The sequence below is a fragment of the Phyllopteryx taeniolatus genome, chromosome 2 (assembly GCF_024500385.1).
Source record: "Phyllopteryx taeniolatus isolate TA_2022b chromosome 2, UOR_Ptae_1.2, whole genome shotgun sequence".
Classification (NCBI taxonomy): Eukaryota; Metazoa; Chordata; class Actinopteri; order Syngnathiformes; family Syngnathidae; genus Phyllopteryx; species Phyllopteryx taeniolatus.
The window spans coordinates 15695880-15709623 of NC_084503.1; the positions used below are offsets into that span (position 1 = coordinate 15695880).

Genomic DNA, 13744 nt, shown 5'->3' on the forward strand with positions numbered 1-13744 from the left:
GGACCCGGGGCCTAAGGAGGGGAGAGAGACGGTCATACTCTCGCAATTTTTCTTCTTCCGCCTCTTTTGTTTGTTTCCTTTTTTTGCATCTTTTTCTTCTGCAACCAACCGTGTCTCTGTGCTTCTGAGACACGCCCAGAGAAAGACTACTCTGAGGCCAGTTCATTTACGTTTGTGAGTTGAAATGGCAAGAGATTGCCAGGCTGTACAATATTAGTGCCTAATAATTTCGGGGAAATTAGTAGCTTCAGACAAAATCTCAACTTTGTCCCCTCTCTCTCTCACTCTCGTCCGGAATGGACGCGTTAAATGCTCGCGTTTTCCACTTTAGTCCAACACACGGTGTTCTATTTCCCTTTTTGTACGCCTATTTTCCTTCTTTTTACCATTATTAGTGTTATTTTCTTTCTTCAGTTAGACTCCTTTTGTGTGTCTCCCGCTAGATCCCTTGTAGATGTCATTACATATTCTATAAAATTCCACTCTTGGTTGTATTTTGTGTGTGTTCTGAGTTTAAGGAAGCATCTGTCATGTAGAACTCAAAATTTCATAAAGTGTAGGAACCTTCAGAATACAAGACTGATAAAAAGGTTCCTCGTCACTTTCGCCAAATTTTATCCACATAAAAAGTGACGTGGTGCCCCTTACGAGGCTGATTAGTTTGATTTTAACGATTAAACTTGAAATTACGCTAAACCGGAAGTAATGTAGGCGTCGCTTCTGGCTTATTCTTTTCTCCGAAATCAATTACATTTTTATTCAACCAATATTCACTACATCACTGACAAAACAACAATAGAAACATCTGCAACTTTCTGCAAGTTGTTTTCTCAAGTTTGAAGTGGGCTCAAATATCCAAGTTTGAGTTGTCACAATTTAAGAGCTGCATGATAAAGAGGTTGTTTTTTGGAGTCTGTAAAATAAGCAGTCGCGTGGCTGTTTTCCCCCCCAAAATTAGTCTTTTGGATTGGCTCTCGCAGGATACGTGTTTGCATGTTCTTCCTGTGCCTGCGTGGGTTTTCTCTGGGTTTCCTGCCATAACCCCAAAACATGTGTGATACGTTGATTGAATACTCTAAATTGCCTGTAGGTGTGAATGTGAGTGCGAAGGGTTGTTTGTTTCTATGTACCCTGCGATTGGCTGGCGACCAGTTCATGGTGTACCCCGACTCTCGCTTTATTGCACTGAAATGCAAGCGATAAGGAAACAACACTAGCGAACATGTGTTGATGTAAAAGTACAATTAAGTTGCAAATCAGCATGCCAGTGATAATACAACAATACTAATTGCAGTAGACAGAGCACACAGACTGTCACACACATTTATTTAAATTTTTTTATAAATCTTTTAAAATAAATCTCCCCCCTCAACTCCTTGTTGCTGCAGCTTCAGCCACTGGTGAGTCTAGCTTGCATTTCGGTCTCCTGTTCTCTCATTACTTTACACTGTGTGCAGAATTATTAGGAAAGTCTCATTTTTGAGGATTATTTGTATTACTCACCAACAACAGTGCTTTAGGTTAATCCAAAATGTTAATAAACCTCAAACAAGAAAGTTTAAGAAAGTAAAAGTGAAGTTTAGGCTTTCTGAGGAGATTATCAATATGTAGACAGTTATTAGGCAACTATTGGTGTGCAGAATTATGATACAACTAAATGAAAAACACACATTTTCCCATCTCACCTTATTTTCATTTGTTTAAATGGGAATTATATACAATCAACTCAAAACAGAAATGGATAGAAAGATATATATATATATATATATGTGTGTGTGTGTGTGTGTGTGTGTGTGTGTGTGTGTGTGTGTGTGTGTGTGTGTGCCTTTCCACCTGCTCTCCTGGACACACAATATATCAATCTTTCTCCCAATCATCATGCCAACCAACTCCCGAGCTTCTCCTGTCGTAGTCCCAACATTCAAAGTCCCCACATTCAGTTCTCGGCTCTGTGCTTTCCTCTTCTCTTTCTGTCTAAGAACCCACTTTGCACCTCTCCTTCGTCTTCGACCCACAGTTGGTGAATTTCCACCGGCGCCCTGCTGGTTAATGGCGACAGTGGCGACATTGTTAACCCAGGCCACGACTGATCCAGTATGGAATTCTTTGGCTGGACGCTTATATTTGTTTGGCAAAGTTTTAAGCCGGATACCGTTCCTGAGGCAACCCTCTTCATTTATCTGGGCTTGGGATCGGCCTACAGCTTGCACTGGCTTGTGCCCCCCATAGGGCTGCATTCATGGTAGGTTAATTAAAGACTCTAAACTGTCCATAGGCTGCGATTGGCTGGCGACCAGTTCAGGGTGTGCGCGCCTCTTGCACGAAGATAGCTGGGAGAGACTCCAGCACGCCCGGGACCCAAGTGAGTAGAAGCGGTATGGAAGATGAATGAATGAATGAACTGTCCATAGGTGTGAATGTGAGTGCGAATAGTTGTTTGCCTATATGTGCCCTGCGATTGGCTGGCGACCAGGTGTACCCCGCCTCGCACCCAGAGTCAGCTGAGATAGGCGCCAGCACACCCGCGACCCTAGTGGGCATAAACAGTACAGAAAATTGATGGATGGATGGGTTCGGTGATCACGCCTCAATATCTTAGATATTTAAAGAGTGCTGGATCCCTCTGAGGACTTGATATTTTTTTTCTACTTTTCAGAGTCAGTTAAATCTATTTTGGCCCATTTTGCCTATAGAAAAAAAACTGCCTAATAATTACGCACACCTTTATATAGGGTGTTGATCTCCTTATGCCACACCCACATTCATTACACAAAAACACAGGACCTGCTATGCTTAAATATATTAGGCATTCAGGTTTATCCAGCTGGTAGCTCGGAAATACAGTATGCCTAAAATGATGATATGGTCAAGATATATAATAATTCTGCACACAATGTATACATAGACAACACGTCTGTTAAGCTTATGGAGACACCGCCCAGTGTGCGTGTTAGTTTTCATGTGGTTGACTGACATTCGCCATTAGATTGGAGAAACGTTTACCAATAAAATGTATCCCCCGAGGACGAACAGTTGAAATTACTCATAGCAGTACATTCAGTGCATAGTACATCATTACATGGAGAACTGGGAAAGAATTACTCATGACTAGTACAGTCAGTACAGTGAAGTCCCTCTCCCACCTGCATGCCGACTGCTCACTGGTCATTCGCCGAAGATTCACAAATGAGTACCAGAATGCTGCAGCAGTTCCGGTTCGACTCACAGCCGACTCGCTTTTGGCAGAACTCACAAAAGAACGAATAACTTCATAAAGTGATTCAGTCCAGTACATTCACTAAAATAATTCCTATGGTTGAACAAATCATTCGTGAACGATAAAATACTCCACCATAATAACAGAGATAAAGCTATGGAGAAAATGAGGAGACAAAAAAAAATACACCTTTTTGGGTATTTTGACCATTTTTCATTTTCTGCAAATAAATGCCACAAATTACAATATTTCTAATATATATAAATATATATATATATATATATTTGGATTGATTGATAATTTGGCACTTATGTTTTCAGTAGTTTATACAGTAGAGTTCAACAGAAATCTTCATTTTCCTTGTGAGAATAAAACGGTACAGATGGATGGATGGATGAAATGTAATCGAGACATACTGTAGCATCGTATTTCATCAATTGTAGCAATACTTTAAAAGCTTAGTGTATGTAGCATTGTACAATGTACAATTGAGAGTAGGAGTGATATCAGTATTTCATCCATTCTTAAGGTGTACAATATAACAAAGAGTGGAGAGTGGAGGTGTGACCTTATCAAATGGTGGAGGACATTTATGTCACAGCTGAGAGCTTCTGTTGGGAGCCTGAAAGACGGATAATCCTGTGGTTTAAACTAGGCAAATATTGATCCAGCGGCCCTGCGTTGCAGGCCTCTAGGCCTGAAATTGGGTGAAATAGATTATTCTTTAGAGTAAAAAAGAAGACAAATGAGAAAGCCCCAAATATGCTATCTTGATCATCAAACTAGATACCACACTGAGAGGAAGCATAGTCATCTATTCTTACTTATCCCATCATCCCATTTGGAGCTACATTGCAATGCTCTTTCTTCCGTAAAGGATTGTCTTTCCAGGCTTTGCATTCAGGCTTTGAATGCAGGTCTTCTCATCCATCAAAGCATGTATTATTACGGCTCTAGGGACATTAACCATGATAACGTAGTTTCACATAATGAGTCTTTAGAGGGTCATGCAATCTAGGAGGGTCAGTGTGACTATTTATTTTTTTCTGGGAATAATCTTCTATCGTCCAGACCTGAAATTTACATCAAGGAAATTAATTTTCACTGTTAATTCTCAAAGTTGTGTAATGTAAAAACACCTGCTCAAGTGACATTAAATACATTTCATTTATTTATTGAATCTAAGAGTGGAGCATAAATTTATGATTATGGACAACCACTTTTCTTAACAAATGGTCTGCAAACTTAAGAAAAATTTATTATATCATAAGGCAGTGCTTCCCAGGTTCCCAACCTTGTTTTATGTAACCCTTGAACATTGTTTCTCATACTGCAAATGAGTACCCCGTCAGGCACCGTGGCCAATTAGTTAGCACAGGGGTGCCCAAACTTTTTTGCCCCAAGATCTACTTTTCAAGCAGCCAATCTCCCGCGATCTACCTTTTTTTGGGGGGGTGGGGGCCCCGACCATGTTGCCGGTTTGAGAGCACAGCGTGCTACCAGTGAGCTAAAATTCTGGGCCGTCGACACAGCTCAGCACCGATGTATGTTGATGTACCGCATGAGCCAATCTTGCACAACACAACATAATTAACAATGTACATTTTTTTTGTCATTACCTGAGTTTACTCCGATGACTTGCACTGAAGTGAATCAGCCAGGGATGCGTAGTCAGTGTCGTATTTTCCATGCACAGTCCGAAAATGCCGCTCCACATTTCCGTTCTTTGGTAATGCGATGGCAGACTGGCAGATGAGGCATACGCATTTCGAAAATGTCATCGTGAAAAAATACTCCTCGTCCCATTCCGTATGAAAGTGGTAAGTTTTTGTCTTCTTACTTGGTCCAGCTCCCCCACTCATATTTATACCCTTTCTTAAGTTTAAGAGAAAAGACCGAGAGATAAAAATTGGAGGTAACTCACTGACTAGCTTGTTAGTTGTGACACACTTGGCGCCGTTGTTTGCGCATCTGCAGTTACCTTTTAGCAGCGTTGTTTGCGCATGTGCCAGAAAAATTCAGATATCATCGATTATATATGTATATCAATCAAGCAACGTGATGGATGATAGGCTGTTGTATTTTTTTTATGTCACGCGATGTCATGCGATCTACCAGTACTAGCTTCGCAGTCGACTGGTCGATTGCGATCGACGCATTGAGCATCCCTGAGTTAGCACATCCGCCTCACAGTTTTGAGGACCCGGGTTCAAATCCGGCCCCACCTGTGTGGCACTTGCATGTTGTCCACGGCCGTGCCTGCAGGAGTATTCTCTGGCTACTCCAGTTTCCTCACACATCCCAAATGGCATGGTAGATTAATTGAAGACTCTAAATGGCCCATAGGTGTGAATGTGAGTGTGAACGGTTGTTTGTTTATATGTGCCCTGTGATTGGCTGGCGACAAATTCAGGGTGTACCCCACCTTTCGCCCAGGGTCAGCTGAGATAGGCTGCGATCCTAGTGAGGATAAGCGGTATGGAAAATGAATGAATGAATGAATACTGTTCAGGGTTACGGGTGAGTTGAAGCCTACCCAGCTGTCAACTGGGTGAGAGGTGAGGTACACCCTGAAGTGGTCAATCAAATAAAACGGCAACTTTGTGCCATCATGTGCACTTTAATGTCTTTCAGTATTCTGTAGAATTTTCTTAGTTATTGCATATAACTTCTGTAGCCCTCAAGGCTGGAATTCTCCATTACAACAACAGAGCTGTTGCTTCTATATGACGTTGTCGTAGGCTATGCGTTTGTGGCCAGTCATGAGAAAACCAGTAAAATTCTCCCAAAGCACATTTTGTGTTATTTATAGATTCTGAAAGTGTAGTTTCTAAGCTTTCCAATGATGTTCAACACATGGCAATCTGAAAATATCTGAAGAAGATATGGAAATTTAAATCTCAGCACCCCTCAAACTACTTTACTGAAAAATAAAGTTTTTCATAAACCTGTGGAGCTTGGTGTTTATTTGCATGACATTTACATCAGTCCAACCCCCTACTGCCCCCTTATCCCTATTTGGTTTCATTACATACACTTGATACTCTTTTCATCTGAGAAGTTACTTGAGGATTACATTTTTTTTTTTATTTTAACTATTTGATTAATTATCTATATATCAGATTAACAATTGGTAACTTTTGTGTTAATGTTATTTCCTTGTTCAACTCTGTAGCATGCATTTTGAGTAAGTACTGTATCAGTGAATCATGCGTAACTACTGTATTGAGTGCTGTACTAAGCTATTATTTGTATTGTTGCTTATATGTGGACCGCAGGAAGATAAGCAAACTGCTACGCCACAAGCTCATGGGGATATACTCATGTATCGTCTCATTCAGTGGCGTGCTGGTTGGCAGCGGCTGCTACTTGAGACAGTCATTGATATTTTCACTAAAATACTTTGCCTACGACACCAAAAATAGTCAATATCCAAAGTAATTTAGCATATGATCACCAGCACTTGTTGAAATTGCGATGATCTAGTGATTTTGAGTTTGTAACTACAATGGTCACTGCTGTTTGGAATGTAGTCCATGTACTCAAAGCTAGCTACCAAACCTAGCTTGAAACAACAAACAATGGCTGCGTGGTCTTGAGCCATCTCATTTTGGAGGTCACACGAAACAGGTGCATCTTCAGATTTACTTCAAACTTGACACAAAACGAGAACAATAATAGTAAATCATGTCCATATAGTTTTCTATTGTGTCCAAAGGCTATAAATGTGGCATTGTTGTTGCCAAAAACACTTTTTGCAGTCTTATTAGGACTGCAACAGGCACGAGGAACATTTTCATCTGTCAAAAAAAATCAAATTTAAAATCTAAATAAATTCAAATAAAAAGTAACATAACGTAGATAATTTTAATGAAAACTCACCCCATAAGAAACTGAAAAGTATACCTGCAGATGTCATTGCCTCTGATCACATGAACATTCTTTTCGTCCGCGTTGTTCGCCAGTGTAGCTAACGTTGTCACTTTCACTTTTTGATTTGTGCTGCCACAACCACGAGTATTGTTAATTGAAACTTGGAGTGACTTATTACTTCAACTTACATATTCTGCAAAAACAAAAATCACAAATTTCTTAAAAAAAATAAATAACTTTTTCTTTTTTACGTGACTTGTGTCAGGCCGACTTGCTGCTGTTTTTTGTGGTGGCAGGTCACAGTTAATGCCCCTGTTAATGCCCAAATTCTACAACATTTGTACTCTGTTTTGTGGGACAGTCTGAGGGGAAATAATATTCTTTAGAAGAATTTTCCCCATTATTGCTCCGTTTTATGCATTCATTGCTTGTATAGGGCTGCTAAGGAAATAGATGTTCATAATTTGCACACCTCTTATTTAAACCTTACACACTTTTTTGACCCAGCCCCCTAAAAGAATCGGAATCGAGAATTGTTTGGAACCGGAATCGTGACCGTAATACCTTAAATTCAAATGATGCCCAACCTTATAGAGGAACTTATTGGCCTAATCAGCATTGTATCATATCCTCTAGTAGTGGCTTGGATGAAAATTTTACGCACTCCAGCTTTAAGAAAACATTATGTTAGCGTGTGCTTCATTCTTTATGAAAAGTGTGTGACTTTAACGCATTCTTTGTCCATAGTGTTTTGAATATTAAATGAGTTATGGGATCTTAATTGTATGTATTTTTTGCTCAAGAAAATGAAACTGGCTGTCATTTTCAATAATATCAATCCATTTTGGAGCAATTGGTAAATAACTAGTTGCCTTTGAAACGCCCCTTTTTCATCTAATTTAATATGCTAAAAAATTGCTAATTTATTATACGATCATTGATTAAAATAGTACGAAAATGTCACGATGACCCTCGGTGCATATCAAAGTGCAGCCTTGCACATCAAGTCTGTTAGCTGTGCACATTAAAACCCCATGACCTTACATAAAGCCTTTAGTATGTAATAAAATCACAAACAGCTGTTTAATTTCATCATCCAAAACTACTTTATCAATCTGATAAAATAGTACTAATGCGGCGCCGTGATGGTAGGTGTCCACCAAGACAGCCAGCAGTGCACATCAAAGTCTGCCTGTGTCACACAATGCCACCATGTGTCATGAACGGAACAGAGGATAGGACCCAAAAATGCACGACTCCAAAACAAATGGACAGTTTCAAAAAAAGAGAGGTTTAATATATGGGCTTAGGTCGGTACACAGGCAGGCAATCCAAGAAAGGCAACAGTATCCAAAAACATGAGGCAAAGAGGCGAGGTCGATAATCGGAACAGGGTCAAGTCTTACTGTGAGTCTGTGACGTGGAAACAAGGAATGCTGGAACGCGACGACAAGGTACAACGAACTGGCGACGAGAGGGAATGAGACACGAGGTTAAATACAAGGGGTAATTAGGGTGAAAGAGACACAGGTGGTGAAGATGCTAACAGGAGCAGGTGTGTGTGTGAAACAGGGGGAAGACAAAAACCGGAACACACACCCATGACAGTACCCGCCCCCCCCTTAACGGCCGGCCCCTGACGGCCCCGTGGCCCCTGGATGCGCAACGTGGAAGTCCCGAATGAGCGAGTCATCCATGATAAACTCAGACGGCACCCATGAACGTTCCTCAGGGGAGAGACGGAACCTGCCCAGTTGCATGGGTTCATCCGTGGGGACGCTAGCCAGTGGGTTGAGACCGGAAACAGGGGATCTGCCTTGGTTTGGCTGGTCACCGAGGCTCGTCTTCCAAGTGCGCGGTGATGCAGCCCTCCGCCGGTCTCCATCCAGCTCGCGATCCAAAAGCCTCTTGTCGATTTTTACGGCAAGAGCGATGAGAGTCTCCAAGTCAGTCGGAAGGTCTAGCGGGACTAAATGATCCTTGACGGCGGGGGATAGTCCTTGAAAAAAGGCATCGAGTAGTGCCCGATTATTCCAATGACTCTCAGCTGCTAGAATGCGAAACTCAATCGCGTAATCTGACACCCTGCGCTTGCCTTGTTGTAAGGTGACAAGGGAGCGAGCTGCCTCACGATCTGGTGTGGAAAATTGAAACATTTGCTCCATAGTCTTTACGAAAAAAAGCCCATTAATGACACGCGGCGGAATTGCGGCTCCATTCAGCAGTAGCCCCCGCCTCCGCACGACCAGTCAGGTGGGAAATGACGAAAGCGATTTTTGCCCGCCCGGTGGGGAAGGCAGCTGCCTGCAGCTCAAAGTGGAGTTCGCACTGCGTGATGAACGGCTTAATGTTCCCAGAATCTCCAGAGAACCTCTCCGGTCGAGAGAGCTGTGGGCAGACAGCAGCGGAGGTGGCAGGTGGCTGCATGGTGACTGCTTCACAAGGAAATGTTGGTACCGTGGCGGTATCGGATGTGGTGCCAACTGGTTCCTTCTCTTGAATCATTTTCATAAGAAGTTCAAACTGCGAGGCCACCTGTCTCATCATATTTTCCTGATGCCTTGACAGTCCCTCTAGATGAAGGTGGAGGGCAGCAAGCTGCTCATCCTGCTTCGAGAGGCCTTGACCCTGCGCTTGAAGGGCTTTGCGCACCGGGTCCGAGTCTGCTGGGTCCATGTTATGGCAGTTCGTTCTGTCATGAACGGAACAGAGGATAGGACCCAAAAATGCACGACTCCAAAACAAATGGACAGTTTCCAAAAAGAGAGGTTTAATATACGGGCATAGGTCGGTACACAGGCAGGCAATCCAAGAAAGGCAACAGTATCCAAAAACATGAGGCAAAGAGGCGAGGTCGATAATCGGAACAGGGTCAAGTCTTACTGTGAGTCTGTGACGTGGAAACAAGTAATGCTGGAACGCGACGACAAGGTACAACGAACTGGCGACGAGAGGGAATGAGACACGAGGTTAAATACAAGGGGTAATTAGGTTGAACGAGGCACAGGTGGTGAAGATGCTCACAGGAGCAGGTGTGTGTGTGAAACAGGGGGAAGACAAAAACCGGAACACACACCCATGACACCGTGCACCCTCCAGAAACGCCTGTGTCATCCATCGGAAGGAACGCTGAGAGGCATTTGTGATGCAATCAATACAAAATTGAGCTGATGAAACCCATTTATATATGCCGAAATGAATCTGCAAGCACTTACCTCACTTACCACTGACCTGGTGGTCAGGAGACCTTTCAATTTAGATTTTTTTTAAAAACAAGTCTATTAAAATGTTTCACTAGTTTCACTCATTGTCTAAAAAAAAAAAAAAAAAAAAAGGTCCAGACTTTCATTATCGGTAAAAATTACACCACAGAATACATAATATTTCAATGAGGAAATGTCCTCGCCTTCTGCACTTCACGTGTCAGTCTGTGACAAGCTGGCGTGTCCAAATTGTGGGTGGGCCAAAATCTGGCTGAAAAACAAATATTACTTTTTTTCTGCAGACATCATTTATTGGTCCAGAACTATGGAATAAGTGCCAATGTTTATAGGATTAAATAGGTCATTTAAGCTTGTCAGCAAGTAAATAATAACATCAATCCACTTTTCTATTATTTTTCTGTTCGGGGTCTGGAGAGCTGTAGCCCATCCCAGCTGACTTGGGCCAAAAGGCAGACGTTTAGTCTGGACTATAGTCATCATTCAATAACACTGCACATACTGTATTGAAACAGACAACCATTCTCAGACACATTTAGACACACTGCCTGTACCGAAGTCACGCAAGTGTACCACTACACCATCAATCCATCCATCCATTTCTGTTCGATGCGGGATACACCCTGAACTGGTCGCCAGCCAATCGCAGGGCACATAGAAATAAACAACCATTCGCACTCACATTCATATCTACGGGCAATTTAGAGTCGTCAATTAACCTACCGTGCATGTTTTTGGAAAGTGGGAGGAAACCGGAGTGCCCGGAGAAAACCCACCAAGGCACGGGGAGAACAGGCAAACTCCACACAGGCGGGGCCAGGATTTGAAGCCCGGTCCTCAGAACCGAGAGGCGGATGTGCTAACCAGTCATCCACCGTGCCGCCTCAGTAAATACCATTTTTTCTAAATAATACATGTGAAGTTTTCACATTACTGACATTGGTGAAGTGACGTACTTCTAAGTGTTAACGTACAAAAGGTCTAGTACATATAGGTGCACAATAGAGGTGTGTGTGTGTGTGTGTGTGTGTGTGTGTGTGTGTGTGTGTGTGTGCGTGCGTGCGTGTGTGTGTGTGCACGCGCATTATTTAAAAGGGACAGTCAGTATTAGGCAATGATATAAAGTGACATTACATACATTGCTTTTCTCATGCTGTATTGCTAGTGAGATGTGATAAAGACAAAAGGCACACCGTTTAGGTTACAGTTATGTTTACACTGACTGACTGCAAAATGATTTCCTTTTCACAAATCCATTATCAATTCAGCATAGGTTCAACTTTCACAGAGGGTAAATGTTGAATTGCATTTATTTTTCTTTTATGCTGCATTTTATTTAAGTCATAATGGGACATTCAACCGTATGATTGAAATTCAGCTCACATAGCTTGTGAATAATTTAGTGCTCGAGTGGTGTTTGCATTTCTTCTGTGACATCGGAATGAAATATTGTATCAGTATGATTACAACAGCGTACCGTTAGACATGGAAACACTTCAGCGCAAGTGTGTAATACAATGCAAACATCATGTGTAACATGTTCTTTCAGAGGTCATGATGATCAGCACAACACTCTTTGTGCACTTAGGCCTCAGTTCCTTGTTCAAGGGCACCCCAGTGTGTTGATGGAACCCATACTGCTACATACCCCAGAGAATATTTTCCAAGCCATCTCAGCACCAGCTGATAGAAAAGTTGGACTAGCTCGACAGTAACATTGCCTTTTGGCATACCAGCTCACAATCCAGGTTAATTCACCTAGAACACGATAAAGCTACAGTATTTAACACAGTAACATATAGTCTAGGAGGAAAAAAGATCATGTTTTTGATCAAGTTTTTTTTATTTTTATTTGATACGATACAAGACCTCACTTAGATGCACCAAGGAAAATGCTAATTTAATATCACTGTGTAAAAGAAAAGTACACAATAAGTGTTTTCCATTAGTTTTACTGTGTAGTGAATTAGTGTAACATGGACTTTCAAGTGATCATTTTCTCAGCCCAGCCTGAAACAATAAAGCAAACTACAAGCACTGTGGTGCAGGAAATGAGCCCACCAAAATAAGACAAGTACGTGCCGAACCACCACAGTACCCCCTCCTCAACTGACGCCTCCTGGCGTCCACCCAGGCCTACCAGGATTCGCCCTGTAAAAATCCTTGAGGAGCGAGGGGTCCAGGTTCAGGTGATGGGAGATCCATGAACGCTCCACAGGGCCATAACCCACCCAATCCACCAGTTTTGAGGGGCCGTTTCCTGGACCTGGGTCCTCTTTCTGGGCCTCTCTGACCAGAGTCTCAATGTCCCAGGTCGCGGCTCTCACAACACAGGCAGGAAGGAGAATCAGTTCTGGTTCCCCCATACTTGAGGGTGAAGAGTGAATCCTGATGGTGCTCCTCTAAAGAATGCGAAAAAATAAGAATGTCACCAAGGTAGATGCAAACCAAGTGTTTGAGCACATCTTGGAAGAGATCGTTCATGAGGCGCTGGAAAACGGCAGGGGCGCTGGTGAGACCGAAGGGCATGACCAAATATTCGAAAAGACCAAGGGGAGTTTTGAAAACTGTTTTCCACTCGTCACCTTGAAAATGTTAGCATGACTGAAGGGCTCGAATGAGGGATCTATTAGAGGCAGTGGGTACTTGTATTTAACAGTTAGCTTCATCTACAGCTTGTCTGACTTTCGGAGCAGTTAGCAGTTCGAGGGGGATTTTTGCTTGTGCAACAAAGTTTTGGTCTATAAAGTTATCCTCAGCTCCTGAATCCACAAGAATCTGAAGAGGCATAACATTTGAATTCTAATACAGGCTAGCCGGCCGAGTGAAACGGGAAGAAGAGCGGGGGAATAAGTTTGGCGCACCAAAGTACTCTCATCCCCTGATGAGCCAGGTCTTTTGGCTGCACTGGACAGGTGACCGCAAGGTGTCCAGGTTGTCCGCAGTAAAAGCACAATCTATTGTCCATGCGCCGCTGCTATTCTGCGGTGGTCAGACTAGTGCGGCCGAGCTGCATGGGTTCCTCCAGGGATTGAGGGGGCACTGGAGCCTGGACAGAACAAGTGGTCTGCTCAATGGGACAATCAAGAGGACAGGTTTCTACATGTGCTATCTCTTCTTCGTTCTCTGAGGCGATTATCTAGTTTTATAGCCAAGGAAATCAAACATTCCAGAGAGGAAGGCTCATCTTGGGTTGCAAAACTCATCCTTAATTTCCTCCGACAAATTCTGAGAAAACGTCCCACCCACATTCAGCAGCCAATATCCTGAATTCAATGGAATGATTAGCGACTGATTGAGAATACTGTAACAATGGAAAAAAAAGACGATTTCTGGCCTCTCTTCCCCACACTGGATGGTCAAAAACCTTTCGCAGCTCCAACAAAAAAGTATCAAATGAACTTAAAATGGGAAACCCGATCTCCCAAAGAGC

General features: G+C 42.5%; 1 long non-coding RNA gene across 2 annotated transcripts in view; it reads left to right on the plus strand.

Moving 5' to 3' along the window:
- Positions 1–13744, plus strand: part of LOC133472207 (uncharacterized) — a 38120-nt gene that overhangs the window by 17872 nt on the left and 6504 nt on the right. For both annotated transcript variants that reach the window (XR_009786638.1, XR_009786641.1), the window contains exons 3-4: positions 2276–2362; positions 11054–11198. This is a non-coding gene — a long non-coding RNA (uncharacterized LOC133472207). The remainder of the gene's footprint in view (positions 1–2275; positions 2363–11053; positions 11199–13744) is intronic.